This window comes from Schistocerca nitens, chromosome 5 (assembly GCF_023898315.1).
Source record: "Schistocerca nitens isolate TAMUIC-IGC-003100 chromosome 5, iqSchNite1.1, whole genome shotgun sequence".
Classification (NCBI taxonomy): Eukaryota; Metazoa; Arthropoda; class Insecta; order Orthoptera; family Acrididae; genus Schistocerca; species Schistocerca nitens.
In genome coordinates, this window is record NC_064618.1 from 398,147,356 (window position 1) to 398,162,881 (window position 15,526).

General features: G+C 41.9%; 1 protein-coding gene across 2 annotated transcripts in view; it reads left to right on the forward strand.

Annotated features, from left to right (window-relative positions):
• The window catches only part of LOC126259482 (methyl farnesoate epoxidase-like), a 206,785-nt gene that overhangs the window by 168,778 nt on the left and 22,481 nt on the right, over window positions 1-15,526 (forward strand). The gene's annotated exons all lie outside the window — the stretch shown is intronic.

Sequence of the window (15,526 nt, forward strand, 5' to 3'; positions counted from 1 at the left end):
CTATATTCCTATAGTCCTTTTCGAAGAAGTAACAAGGTTTCTTTTTCATGTATTTCATTTGTCACAGCACACAGAGCAGGGGCACAAACGGAGATTATAACAAATCAACACCTTCTTTCACCCTCAAATGGAGATCAGATCTACCTAAAACGTAATGGCGCAAGAACACAAACCAAAGAAGCTATTAATGATACATTAGTAGCAAACAGCGGAACGAAGTGTACTAAGAAAAGCAGAATTGGTGAGCTGAAAGAGATAGAAGTAGTTCATACGGTAATCAAAGTAACGTATTACCATTCGATTTCTCTTAAAATATACACTGGTCAGCCAGAACATTATGACTACCGACCTACTATCGATACAAACGCGGCGATAGCATCGTCACGTGGTGAGGGATGACTGCTAGTCAGACACACGCACTGTGCATGTAGTATCAGTGAGCATGCAGCCATGTGTATAATGGGGAAGGCTTATCATGGTCCACAGGCTCGGCACGAGCACTTCGGGAACTACTCGACTTGTCGGGTGTTCGAGGAGTGCTGTGATGAGTGTCTTCAACACGTGGCTAAATCGAGGTGTAACCAAGACCAGACGTCGCGTGGCTGGACAACCACCCCACGTCAAAGATGTCGGATGTCGTAGGGTGTGCGGACTGGTAAAATAGGACAGGCGGCGAACTGTGTCGGAACTAAAATCAGACTTTAATGCTGGGTAGAGTACAAGTGTGTCTGAACACATAGTGCACCGAACACTCCAAACGATGGGCCTCCGCAGCCTCCCATGCAGGTGCTGACGTTAGCACCACGACATCGGCACTTTGACTGAAATGGGAACGTGAACATTGGTTCAAATAGTTCAAGTGGCTCTGAGCACTATGGGACTTAATTTCTGAGGTCATCAGTCCCCTAGAACTTAGAACTATTAAACCTAACTAACCTAAGGACATCACACACATCCATGCCCAAGGCAGGATTCGAACCTGCGACCGTAGCGTTCGCGCGGCTCCAGACTGTAGCTCCTAGAACCGCTCGGCCACTTCGTGACCATTGGCACTGGATGTTGACTCAGTGGCAGAGGTTTCCATGATCTGACAAATCTCGATACCTTCTTCATCATGCCAATGGGAGGGCACTAATTCGTCGACTCCCATGGGAACAGCTCCTTGACACCTGTCCTGCAGGACAGAGACAAGCTGGCAGCGGCTCCATTATGTTCTGGGGAATATTCACATAGATACACATGGGTCCAGTGGAGCTCGTGCAAGGCGCCAATAGGGCCAATGAGTAACGTACACTTGTTGCAGACTACGTACACCCCTTTATAACAATCATGTTACCTGACAATAGTTGCATTTCTCAACAAGACAATACGCCATGTCACAAGGCCAAGAGTATGATTGGGTTTTTCGAGGAACACGGGGGCGAGTTCCAATTTATGTGTTGACCCCATCCCCCCTTGCTCAACAGATTTGAACCAGATCAAACACATCTGGGATGTGATTGAACATGGCGTTAGAGTTCATCGCCCCCCCTCCCTCCCTGGAATTAACGGGAATTAGGTGACTTGTGTGTGTGTGCAGATGTGGTACCAACTCCCTCCAGCGACCTACCAAGGCCTCAGTGTTTCCAAGCCACGACGCGTCGTTGCTGTTATCTGTGCCAAAGAGGAACATGCTGGCTATCAGGTAGATGGTTATAATGTTTTGGCTGATCGGTGTAACTGATTTGAAGGTTGAAACCATGTTGTCGATCCATCGCTGGGTATTTAGTTTCTCAGAACAAAATGAACTTTTACTTCAGTATTTGTTTTGCACATTAGCCAGTCTCGGTCTGCTGCGATTTCAAATGCGGGTGTAATATAAAACACTGACGTTTATTGTTGTTGATTGTTACAGCTACACTTCAAAATGGTCAAGAAACGAAACTTGGTTATATACTAAACGAATGTTGATGACATAGTTCAGCTTGCATAATAAATTGTACAGCCTATGATGGACAAAGTGGTTTTTGACCTGCATTAAATATCTTGATACTTTGGATCCGAGTGTGAGGATACTAAATAACTGATTTGGCTTATTTGATTTTTCTTGTATGTATCCGTTCCATACAAAATAAAAGCCTGACCCGTTGTTCCTAGGTATTGTGCCAAGGAGGATTACACGAATCATCGTACTACGTGATATTTCAGCCATTTGCAGGAGATCCCTTTCTGCAATTACGGCTAGAAGAACACCCAAAAGTCATTGAAGGCCTTTTTCGTTTGTATAGCAAACCTTTTTAAAAGAATTACAAAAGCATTCTCGCAAGGACAAGGAGGCAGCATTACCACACCCAAACAACACATGATAAAAACCTTTTTTTCATAGTGACAATCTCCTTGGTTTTACGTTGTGTTCCTATGCTCGCAGAAAGTAATAATTAACAGAGATCGGCTTCTTGCAGGATCACATTTTTAAGTTTACTTTCACGACATGTTGCAGCACAGCTTAGCAAACTGAATTAAATATGCTCACAGTGTGTAAACAAATTTATTCTATTTAAGGCCTATAAATTAAAGTTATACACAGTATACAAATTAAAAAGCAAAATCTCTTACAAATTCATTGCAACTAATGTGAGAGCTGCACTGTCTTGTCTATAAAGTCTTATTTGTACAAGACATTCTGAACTTTATATAAAGCATCATCAGCGGTCAGTTTTGTCTCCCGCATTATTTTCACGTGATCTTCTATCCACAGGCGTTTGTTTAATTTCTAGCACACTACACTGGGATTACAACAATATTTTCTCGTTTACATTTTTGTATACATCCACATTCACGTCGTGTACTTTGTGTAGGTACTTTGCTTTGATCCAGAGGAATGCCATCACCTATCGTTTCGTTGTTTTGACTGTGGCTGTGTACTGTTTCGCTATGTGTTCCAAGTCCATTAGTACTTCTTCCTGTATAATAATTCACACATGTACCAAGACTGTTTCAAATCGTTTCAGGCATTCCAGAGTTACAATGGAACACCCAAAGATGTGTATTATCGTACATAGACGACATTTTGTGTTTTCTGAGAATATCTATTACATTCACGAGTTTATACTGAAAGCGTTTTGAAGCTTTGTCCCAAATAGTGAACTGACTCTTGACTAATTGTTTCACTGGCCACACTCAGGTGAGAGTATTCAGATGAAGATCTGTGTACAAAATAACCACTTTATGCAGCATTTCGGATTCACTCGATCAATTTCAGGTAATGTGAATCATGGAGAGGGGGGAGGGGGATAAGTAGGGCACTGGCCATTATGGCAAAAAATCGCTTAGTCAGCATCAGTCAGACAGCTGAGGCAATTATGTATGTAATATTCCGCTTACAGCAGCACCAGTACTTCCTTATCTTGAAGGTAACTACACACCAAGGCCAAGAAGGGGAGGGGGTGGAGAAGGGGAGGGTGTGGAGAAGGGGAGTGGGTAGGGGACTGGTAATTGTGTCGTATCAGCATCAACAGTACCTTATCTCCAAGCCCATACCAGGAATCAAGACTTCAGTAGAAGCACGTCTAGCTATGTGTGAATGGCATGTAGTGGGAGGGAAGGGGGAGACCTCCACAACCTCCTCCCTCCCCTCTGCCTCGTACCCTGTACCTATGTGACAGCCAGATATGATACGGAATCTGAATTGCCTAAAGTACAGAAAAATTTAGTCAACAAGGTTTCCATTATTGTCTTCCAAAATTCCTGGCTCATGAGTCACATTAGTAAAATTCGTGAGAAGCTGTATATTATTCGCCATGGAAAATTGGAATGATTAGATAGCATACTTCTCTATAAATAATTAAAAACTAACATTTGCTTATAAAATACAAGTAATAAATTAGGAATTCAGGTTTGTTAAAATGAGTTTCATCTTTAATTCTATCCCATAAATAATAGAAATGCAAAAAAATCAAGTCCTGTATCACATCCCAGTTTCTCTTGTCACCAGCAGGTGGCTACACTGCGACAATATAGCACAGTTCAATCTTTGAAGCACAATTTCTTTCAGGTTAATACTGCCACCAGTAGGTGGCAGAACTGTATAAATGTGGATAGTTCGTTGTTTTGTACAATGGGTAGTTCTCACTATCACCAACAGAAGTTTCAACTCTTAAAACGCAACAGAGTAGAAAATTAATTATTTTCAATATCTAAGATGTTGAAATATTCTAAAATGTCTGCAAATTACGTAGGGAGCGAACAAAGTGCGATGTTTACACAAATTATCCAGAGCCCAACTGAGGCCCAGTACATGAAACACAATTAATGTACACAATATTGCAAAAAATGTCAATGTGAAAGAAAGTGCAAGTTAATTTCATATACGCACATATTTGACCATTTAGTGCCCAAAATTTTGTACTCCAATGCTAGATATCCATACTTAACAACAACTGACATTTTAGAAGGTAAGCCTAAGGATTCTGTGTCATAAAAGTAACCTGACCAAACTTACAACTGCAGGAAAATGTGTGTTAGCTAAAACACTATGCTAAGCAAGCAAACATGTAAAAAAACTCACAGCCTGAGTGTAACTAATTGGATCTATTTTTGATGCAAATCATGTTAAACCCCCAGATTAAATATTTCCGTATTTAAATTGTTCACAAGCACCAGTTTAGGAGGGACAAAAGCGTCATCATGTTATTCACTAAAAAAATATAATTGATGATATTGATTGCCAGTTATTGCTATTATTCTAGATGAAACAAAGTTCACTGAAAACTACGTATAATAACAGCAATTTGCAGTCAGATCCATGGTGGCAAGGGTCTCTGAAAGCTTTGTAGGCTATATTATTTTCTGCAAGTATGAAGTCACAATATTCCAAAAATTCTGCAAAATGTTTCAGCAACACAAAATGTGTGATGTTTCCATCGAGTATCTCGACGTCTATGATGGCACAATATTCTAAAGTGTGCTGGAAAAATGTACTATTTACGTTGTAGGAGTATCTAAATACAATACAATTGTCTACCAAGAGAAGGAAGAAATAAATTGCTTTATTACAATATAGCCGTTACACTATAGAACAAAAGGAATAGTTTATAAACACTCGACCAAAAGTGGTAACAGTAAGAGATGCGACATTTCCAGAGATAATCTCAGAGTTAATACCTCTGAGATAAATTAAAATACTTATCATTTATTATGAGATGTTTCACACTTTTCAAGCCCAAATAAGCTCCTAAACTTAAATATTGCTACATCTAAAGCGTCAATATAACTCATTAACGTGCATGCTCATCGCAATACATGCAAGACTTCTAGGGAAATTCAAGCAAAGCTAACATTGTATTACAAGTAAGACTGCTCATCTTGCAAACACAATGAGGCATCAAATATGCCTAAGGCCTATTGCAAGACATTTCATGATCACCAACCACTGCTATAAATGAATTCCGGAACCCATATCGAAGAGAGGTTATTCGCTGTAACGTACAGATATGTAAATGTAGATTCAGAATTATTTGGGTTCTAAAATTTAGTGGTCATAAACAGAAATTATATCAGAAATTCTACCAAACCTTGACGCCGCCTCAGCTGCAATACACACACAACATCAAGTCCTCAACCACATCGTACATGTTAGGATCTCCAATAACAGTCTTACAAAGGGATCAAACACATGATCCATTCTGTAGTGGTCTCCAGCCTAGTATTACCACGTTCTTTAGCCAAGGGAGGTGTAAAAGTTTTCTGTAGCTGCATGTCTGGATGCTTTATAAACTCTATAAGTAGGTTAACAATAACTTTGTTCATTCCTGCTCTTATGATTTGACATATAAATGTATAATATAGGTTTTACTATAAAACTGGAGGTCATTCAAATTAAACACTCAACTCCAATTGTGTCATCATATAACATATCCCTATGTGTCGCTGTATATGAAAGATATCACCTCCAAGTGCCCAAGTGCACTTCACTCTCCACCTAGGAAGCTTTATAGGCCCACGAAATCAGGCTGGTTCTGCTAATATAGATTCATAATGCAGTGTCCTGAGACAGGATAGTAACTGAATCCGTTGGTAACATATTCCACAAAAAGTGGGGATGAATAGTAATGTAATAGAATAATTTAATGGTAAACTCTGCTATTTGTGTATGAAAGAGTGCCAAATCGCGACAGTCAGACTCCCCCACTGACAGTATTGTGAGGTGCAATATTTCTCCATTTTTAATATACAGTCGATAGGCAGCACGGCTATACCAGAACTAATACCCTCACAGAAACCAACCACATCAGACAACATTTAAAGCCTTTTTTGGGCGTTCGTGTGATCATTGGTCCTTTCAGAGAGACGAATGTGTGGGCAGGCCACTTGCCTTGTACTTATACTAAGGTTTATTTCAATATCCTGCAGAACCCAATCCTCCAGATCTGGTGTATGCACAGTCTGCCACCTAGCATCGCCTGCTGAAAGGACTCATTTTCACACGAACTCGCAAAAATGGCTTCAAATGTTGTGTGATGTGGTTTATGTCTGTGAGGATACTTGTTTTGGTATAGCCGTGCTGCCTCTCGACCAATTCCATCTGCTTGGCCATATACAAACACCATCTCAGCTTATTCCCAATATAAATACCAGACCATTTGCGCTGCTTACAGTACCCTGCATCTGTTATACAGCCTGCAACCCACAAGGACTACACAACACATGATCACAGGAAATTTCATTTGTCAGCTCTTCCTATCATGGCAATGGCGCTTTTCTGGACAAATGTTCATAGGACATTTTTTCTTCACTTTTCCGTCCGGAGTCTGTCCTTGAAGTTTGTCGGTTTTGTTAATGCTCATCCTCTAAGAACACTGTAAAGAACCTACCACCTTACAACTCAATAAAGATTGTTTGTTAATGTGTGTTTCCAAATACATCAGTACCTAATAGTCTCTTTGAGGGGAGGAAAACCATTTTGTCTAACATATCCACAATAACAGCCTTTATAACAGGGAAGCACACATCTACCAGTAACGTCATATGCTTTGCAGGGAGTTTCAGAGAGCCAGTCCTAGCACCGACGAATTCTTGTCAGCATGTGGCTATACACTTTTATATTAATCTCTCTTTCGGATGCCCCACTATTTATAGGGCGCATGCAAGGGGACTGTGCGGCAAGGATATCATCTTTTTCTCAGAATGCATACTGACACGTGAATTTCTGTGGATATCACTTATTCAGGTGTGACCAATAGCTGTCATGAAGAACAGAACAATGTTATCACGCAGAAACGTATGGTGTATTTCTGTGGAAATAACACACATGGTGTGACGAGAAGCTACACTCACTCCCATGACCATGACTCTGTTATCCATTGTTCTACAACTGTTGTGATCCGGCCCGCATCTCGTGGTCGTGCGGTAGCGTTCTCGCTTCCCACGCCCGGGTTCCCGGGTTCGATTCCCGGCGGGGTCAGGGATTTTCTCTGCCTCGTGATGGCTGGGTGTTGTGTGCTGTCCTTAGGTTAGTTACGTTTAAGTAGTTCTAAGTTCTAGGGGACTTATGACCACAGCGGTTGAGTCCCATAGTGCTCAGAGCCATTTGAACCATTTGTTGTGATCCGGATTGACAGTGTACAGTGCCAGTGCTGCAAGACTCCTCTTGGTATCAGCCAAGTCTGAGAACCTTTAACTGTAGACTTGGCATTGTGCGTGGTTGCACTTACTGCTGCAACCGAAGAGCAGGCAGGACTCATGGTTAGCAGCTGCAGCTGCATAGCATTTACTGCAGACTTGAACGCCAGAGGGCCCTCAGCGCTTCTGTTGAAGTCTTCTACTCCTTAAATGAAAAATACAGTTTTGTTTAAAAGAGGGCAATTTATTTATTGGTGGACTATGTGATGATACTTTGCAGAAGCAACTACACCACAGCCGACCACATGCAGTTTCATATGGTCACATTCAGCCTTCGCACTCGCACTAAGCACAACACACTTAACAGCTAACGCCTAACATCTGACACCTAACCCCTGATACCTAAAACATAATGCCTGATGCTTAATGACTAACGCCTAATTCCTGACACAGTATATTCTCCGTAAATGCACCGTTATATGACCAACGTCCAGTGCTTTAAATGTTACACAAAACATGCAGCTTGTATTAAAATGATGTGTAACATAGACATGATATGATCTATTTTCTATAAGCACACACTCCTTCCATCGCTATTCATAACATTTCCGACCTTTTTTTCTCCAAATACTCCATATCTCCATTCTAAGATACATGAGTAAACACATGAAATGAGTAACAAATAGCACAGTTCAATGTTGTAGCACTGTTCGATGTTTTACCACAAATACACCGCTAACACACACTAAAACGAGTAGCATAGCACGATAACTTCGTTTAACATTAAAACCATAAGGTGCAGATAGATGCTCGCTAGCCACTAGATAATATATATAATGACACTTATACAGAATACACGCCCCTGAAAGTGATCTACACACAGCTGCTGCAATAGTTAGATCCCTCTCAGGAAAGTGTTAAGCTGACATCAGCGAAAATCAGTTTGTACTGGGGCTATACACAGCAGGTTATCTACCTATTCAGATTAGTATTCCGAACCTAGAGTGTCTGAAGTGGAACAGCGGCATTCTGGTAATAGGGAACACCTCATCCTGTCATGACAATACATGCCAAGATTCCACATTATAACCATTGTAGCATTAACACGGGTATAAAGCAGGCATAGAAGCAAGGCATCGAATGTAACTCACAGGTAGGCAGATCGAACTGGAGAATTTGAAGTCAATGGTCATGTGATCAGTGTAGTTAAAGATACACTGCGGTTCATACGGCTTGAGACACAGATGAAGGCATCTACCTGTAATGTACAGTACGTTTATACCACGATACCCATGCAGTCTGCGGTTTTCTCGGCGAGTATGGAGGTGGGGGTTCTTTAACACAGAGAGCAGCTGTACACAAAGATATTAATGTACGCTACTGGCCATTAAAATTGCTACATCGAGAAGAAATGCAGATGATAAACGGGTATTCAGTGGACAAACATATTATACTAGAACTGACATGTGATTACATTGTCACGCAATTTGGGTGCGTAGATCCTGGGAAATCAGTACCCAGAACAAGAACCTCTGGCCGTAATAACGGCCTTGATACGCCTGGGTATTGAGTCAAACAGCTTGGATGGCGTGTACAGGTACAGCTGCCCATGCAGCTTCAACACGTTACCACAGTTCATCAAGAGCCAGTTGCTCGGCCACCATTGACCAGACGTTTTCAATTGGTGAGAGATCTGGAGAATATGCTGGCCAGGGCAGCAGTCAAACATTTTTTGTATCCAGAAAGGCCCGTACAGGACCTGCAACCAGCGGTCGTGCATTATCCTGCTGAAATGTAGGATTTTGCACGGATGAAATGAAGGGTAGAGCTACGGGTTGTAACACATGTTAAATGTAACGTCCACTGTTCAAAGTGCCGTCAATGCGAAAAAGAGGTGACCGAGACGTGTAACCAATGGCACCCCATACCATCGCGCCAGGTGATATGCCAGTATGGCGATGACGAATACACGCTTCCAATGTGCGTTCACCGCGATGTTGCTAAACACAGATGCAACCATCATGATGCTGTCAACAGAACCTGGATTCATCCGAAAAAATGACGTTTTGCCATTTGTGCACTCAGGTTCGTCGTTGAGTACACCATCGCAGGCGCTCCTGTCTGTGATGCAGCTTCAAGGCTAACCGCAGCCATGGTCTTCGAGCTGATAGTCCATGCTGCTGCAAACGTCGTCGAACTGTTCGTGTAGATGGTTGTTGTCTTGCAAACGTCCCCACTTTTTGACGCAGGGATCGAGGCGTGGCTGCACGATCCATTACAGCCATGCGGATAAGATGCCTGTCATCTCGACTGCTAGTGATACGAGGCCGTTGGGATCTAGCACGGCGTTCCGTATTACCCTCTTGAACCCACCGATTCCATATTCTGCTAACAGTCATTGGATCTCGACCAACGCGAGCAGCAGTGTCGCGATACGATAAACTGCAATCGCGATAGGCTACAATCTGACCTTAATCAAAGTCGGAAACGTGATGGTACGCATTTCTCCTCCTTACACGAGGCATCACAACAACGTTGCACCAGGCAACGCCGGTCAACTGCTGTTTGTGTATGAGAAATCGGTTGGAAACTTTCCTTATGTCAGCAGGTTGTAGGCGTCACCACCGGCGCCAACCTTGTGTGAATGCTCTGAAAAGCTAATCATTTGCATATCACAGCATCTTCTTCTTGTTGGTTAAATTTCGCGTCTGTAGCACGTCATCTTCGTGGTGTAGCAATTTTAATGGCCAGTAGTGTATATTCCTGGCAAAATACTCCAACATCCAAACTAGTCGAGAAATCTAAAGGCTGCATGGTTATCATGGTATAAACATTTGTTACAGAGAGATGCCTTCATCTATAGCTCGAGTAGCTCGAGCCTTACAAACTGCAATGTATCTACTACTACACTGAGCACGTGATCACTGCCTTGCAATTCCCTAGGTGGTTCTGGCTACCTTTGAGATAAGAGCAAGAGATTTAAATTCATATGTGGCAGAGAAGATTTGTAGGATATAATTTGTTGGCTGAGTGGATCATGTTCGAATACCAAAACTCAAATAAAATTAAAAAGAAAACAGAAAAACGCACTTGATGTAGATGTGTAGTGCCTGATGGCACTCCTGTTGTAAAGCTTAGTATGGACAGGTTCATTGTTGAAACCCATTGCTGCAATTTTGTGTCGCAGACGCTTTACGGCAAACTTTTTCGCCCCTCCATCCGAAGAATCGTAATCACATCTATATTTGATTGAAGGAAAGCAGATACCGGTAGCTGAAAGTTGAGTCTCGGCTGCGATGCTGCAAAATTTCGTTTATATAAACCAACCAAGGAAAGGAGAGTTACTATGCACTGTGGAATCCGAACCACAGTCTAATTGTGCTGTACCCCACGTCCTTGACGGATGAATGATAGGTTTAAGGGCAAAGTAAAAAAGTGCTCATACTGGGATTCGATCCCACAACTTTTCGGCAACTAGCTGCAGAATCTAGTGCTAGGACACAACGCCATATACAAATTTGTTTGCGCTTGCTGCTTTCTCGAGACACTGCTTTTCCCTCGAGTTGTGACGGCTGATCGCTAGGTGGATTTGGCATCGTCATCGTTTTCGCAGTGGCGAGATACTTTAATTCACATAATTCAGTCAATTTCTATGAAAGATTTATAAATTGTATACAGATACCTTCTTGATGAATCGGTTTATCGAGTAGTCAAACCTAGATCAAAAGCCGTACGCCACTTCCTGTGATTAGCCTTCATATAGAGCAGGAAGCGAGCAGGCGACTTCACTTTATACGGCGTGAGTCAGGAGGAAAGGCATATGCTTTGAGGGTGGTAGTGTTAGTGATTCCGAACAAAAAACTTTAAATGAACGTATGCGCTTTTCCTAACTACGTCCAAGATACAGCTGTTTGAAAATCGTGGGTGTTGGTCGCATGTCACGTCCTTCACCGACGCTCACATGTGAAAACAACCAAAGCGACAAAAGGCCACATAGCGTTGTTTTTACTTTTCATAGGTCATTTTTCTGAATCCGAACTTTTTTTTCCACACACACACATTGATTTAGTGAGCCCACTGCTTCCAGCAGTAGTCTTCCGATGTATCTTCACAGCAACTGACTTGTACACCAGTTGGGCTGATGCATCTCCAATTACAGATATTTCGACGCAAACAATGGCCGAGACATTCTTTACTCATTGAACTCTTCGTTCGTATTTTACGTGCATGTGTTCAAATAAAGGACTTCATGAACGAGCTCATATCAGTATGACAGTTGCTTCCTACAAGACTTGCAAAATGTGCTGTAGTTGACAGTGGACGTTTTTAACATCTTTTGTGCGTAAATATACACAATTAAACATAACATTATATCAAAATGTCTCATTAGCCGGCATCTTCATTTGTTCTGTTCCCCATTGTTTTCATTAGTTTCTCCTGAAACTGTTAAGAACAGGACATATGTTCAGAATGACTTATTCTACCACCACTCAAAGTATGTACCTTTCCCTCTGACTTACCCACTATACGCATTGAGAAGACGCAAAATAAATGTTTGAAAGTTTTACTGAACTTCAAAGTAGTCACCGTCGTTATGTATAACCCGTCGTCACCAATGTGGAAGTTGTAGGAAATCCTTAGCAGCACCAGCTGTGCTGTCTATTACTCGAAGAATCTCTGACGATTCTCAAGCGAATACCATGAAATTCTCCTTCAGCTTAGAGTTCAAACTGGAGTCATGGCCTAGGCTGTGTTACAAAAATTAACAGCTTTAGAGAAAGAAGCGCCGACGCTTCCTGCTGTACCCACACTTCATTTTGCATGACAATGGTGAGACACAAGTTGTGACTAATTAGTACTGTCGATTGAGCTGGGAAGTGCTGTACCATCTACCGCATTCTCTGGACTTAATCCCTTGTGACTTCAACTTGATAACCAGATTGAAGAAAGCATTCGCTTTAGAACCGTTACAGATATTCTTCGGGTAATAGACCGCTGCACTCGCACTATCAACACAACCGGCTGTACTAAGGGTATCTTACGACTGACACATCGCTGGTAAGGGGTTGTACACAATACTGGATACTAATCCGAAGGACACTATGTTGTGGCGTAACAAGCTAGTCACGCCACACTGAGGAGGAAGCCGATTTGCACGCGTACACACACGCCGACTGGCGTCAAGTCTGGAACAGGATACGTTATGACTGCTATAAAGAAAATACGTAGTTTTGGAATATACTTAACTTTTAATCAATCCTTGTGATACATCTCTCTTGACTATACAAATGAGACTCGTAAGATACATGCACTGATACAATTGGCGCCTTGCTAAGTCGTAGCCATTAACTTAGCTGAAGGCTATTCTAACTGTCTCTCGGCAAATGAGAGCAAAGGCTTCGTCAGTAGTCGCTAGCAACGTCGTCGTACAACTGGGGCGAGTTCTCGTACGTCTCTCGAGACCTGCCGTGTGGTGGCGCTCGGTCTGCGATCACACAGTGGCGACACGCGGGTCCGACATGTACTAATGGACCGCGGCCGATTTAAGCTACCACCTAGCAAGTGTGGTGTCTGGCAGTGACACCACACACTACAACTTTGAAACTTGTCTCTGTTTTTTATATGTTGTAAATAAGTGTAATGCAACTATTGAAGTTCCAAGTTCATATGTCAGAATTGTTCCACAGGTTTCTATTCAAGAAACAGGTTAGCATTGCATACTTAAAGAGTATGGTCCGTCAGAAACAAGCTCATATGCGTGTTAAGGTAATCATTATCAATAGTTCACTGCTGCATAGCAACTAGTTCGTCAGCAAAGTGTCCAGTCTTATTTTATTGATGTTATTATTTACAAATACTTTTATGACTTTTACTATATTACTGTGGTTTCTTAGACGTCACTTCTGGATATTCGCTCCCAGGATTCGGCCCCAGATCGAAGCCAGCATGCAGATTAACGCCAAGGGCCAGTGTGCCAGCCAGTTTGGATGTGACTTTTAGGTGGTTTCCCACATCCAACTAACCAGGAAAGTACTTGGGCTCGAACAAACACAAATACACCAAAATCGTGTGAGAAATAATGTAAAGGTCTCTTATTGCACTAGTGATACTCCAGCATCTGCAAAACTCTGCAGTCCTCCGTTAGAGGCGTCTGCGTATGCCATGCCGCATTGCACACTGACCTGCCGGTACTCCAGTCGGGACCAGTAGGGACGGTGCAGTGTGCCTCTGAAGTTGCGTTTTGTGACTATATTTGTGTATTGGCTCGGCGATTGGTAATCAATCCTGCTAATGTATTGCGATTGGTTGAGATGAAGTTACGAAGGACCCTTCTTCGTAAAGATGGTATTGGTGTAGAAGACGAATCATTCGCGTGTTTTCTGGTATCTCTTATAGTGCAGAAATATGAGTATAAGTTAGAAACAGATACTGTGGTAACACTAACACATAATGATGAGGATAGGGATGATAATGACGAACAACTCATTGCAAACGGTAGCAGTGACAGTGAATACCAACCGTCTCCCAAGAAGAAGGTTAAAGTTGCAAGTATCATCACGGCGTTTGATGACAACACACTGGAGAACATATACGATGATTATTACGTAAGAGGTTTCGACACATACGACAAGCTACTGAAAAGTTACCCTAAACTGAAGTCTAAAAGCAATATTAAAAACATACTGGATTACGTGGCAAAGAAAAGAGAAGGAAATACAGCTTTCAAAGGAAATCGTACACTGCTGTTCAAGACCATCAAGGAAATTCGATGAAGCGCGAGAATGCGGTTCCGCCGTTCATTATTGGCATTTACAACATTGGGCTTTGGACGTAGCCAGAAATCTCGGGTGTACAAACTTTACAGCTTCATTAGGATTTATTACTAATTTGAAAAAGGAGTTTAGGATAACATTACGCCGTATCACTATGCTCCAAACGCGAAAAGATAAGGATGACGAAGAAGAGCTGATTGAAAGAGCTCAAACATTTGTTGCCCACGTCAATGAGCATATCACGAGAGACAACATCGATATTAGTTCTGTATGGAACTGTGATCAGAGTCAGTTCAACTATGAACTTTCTTGTGACAGAACACTATCCATGAAAGGGGAGAGAAACACTGTCGCGATATTGCAATCAGTTAACTGTGCAACACATAGTTACACGATCGATGTTGCTATATCAATGGACGGACGATTGGCAGACAAACTCTATATTTGATTCCCAGAATCCAGTGGAAAGTTTGGACCCCGAGTGTCAAGGGAAACAGAAACGCGGTGCTCTCCAAATGTCGTCGTCGATGCAAGTGTGAGTGGGAAGATGAAGAAACAACATCTGAAGACGTTTTTTCTGTCGGTTTAGAATCCACATTTGTCGAGAAAGTCATTAGTACTTTGTGACTCCTGGTCTGGACATAAGGATGAACGAGTACTACTGGTAGCATCTGGCGGAAAACATGTAGATTTAAAAATCATTCCGCCTATAACTACAAAATATGCTCAACCTCTGGATGCGTATTTCTTCAGGCAATATAAAATATAAAACTTTGAGGTTCGCTGATGACATTGTAATTCTGTCAGAGACAGCAAAGGACTTGGAAGAGCAGTTGAACGGAATGGGCAGTGCCTTGAAAGGAGGATTTAAGATGAACATCAACAAAAGCAAAACGAGGATAATGGAATGTAGTCGAATTAAGTCGGGTGATGCTGAGGGAATTAGATTAGGAAATGAGACACTTAAAGTAATAAAGGAGTTTTGCTATTTGGGGAGCAAAATAACTGATGATGGTCGAAGTAGAGAGGATATAAAATGTAGACTGGCAATGGCAAGGAAAGCGTTTCTGAAGAAGAGAAATTTGTTAACATCTAGTATAGATTTAATTGTTAGGAAGTCGTTTCTGAAAGTATTTGAATGGAGTGTAGCCATG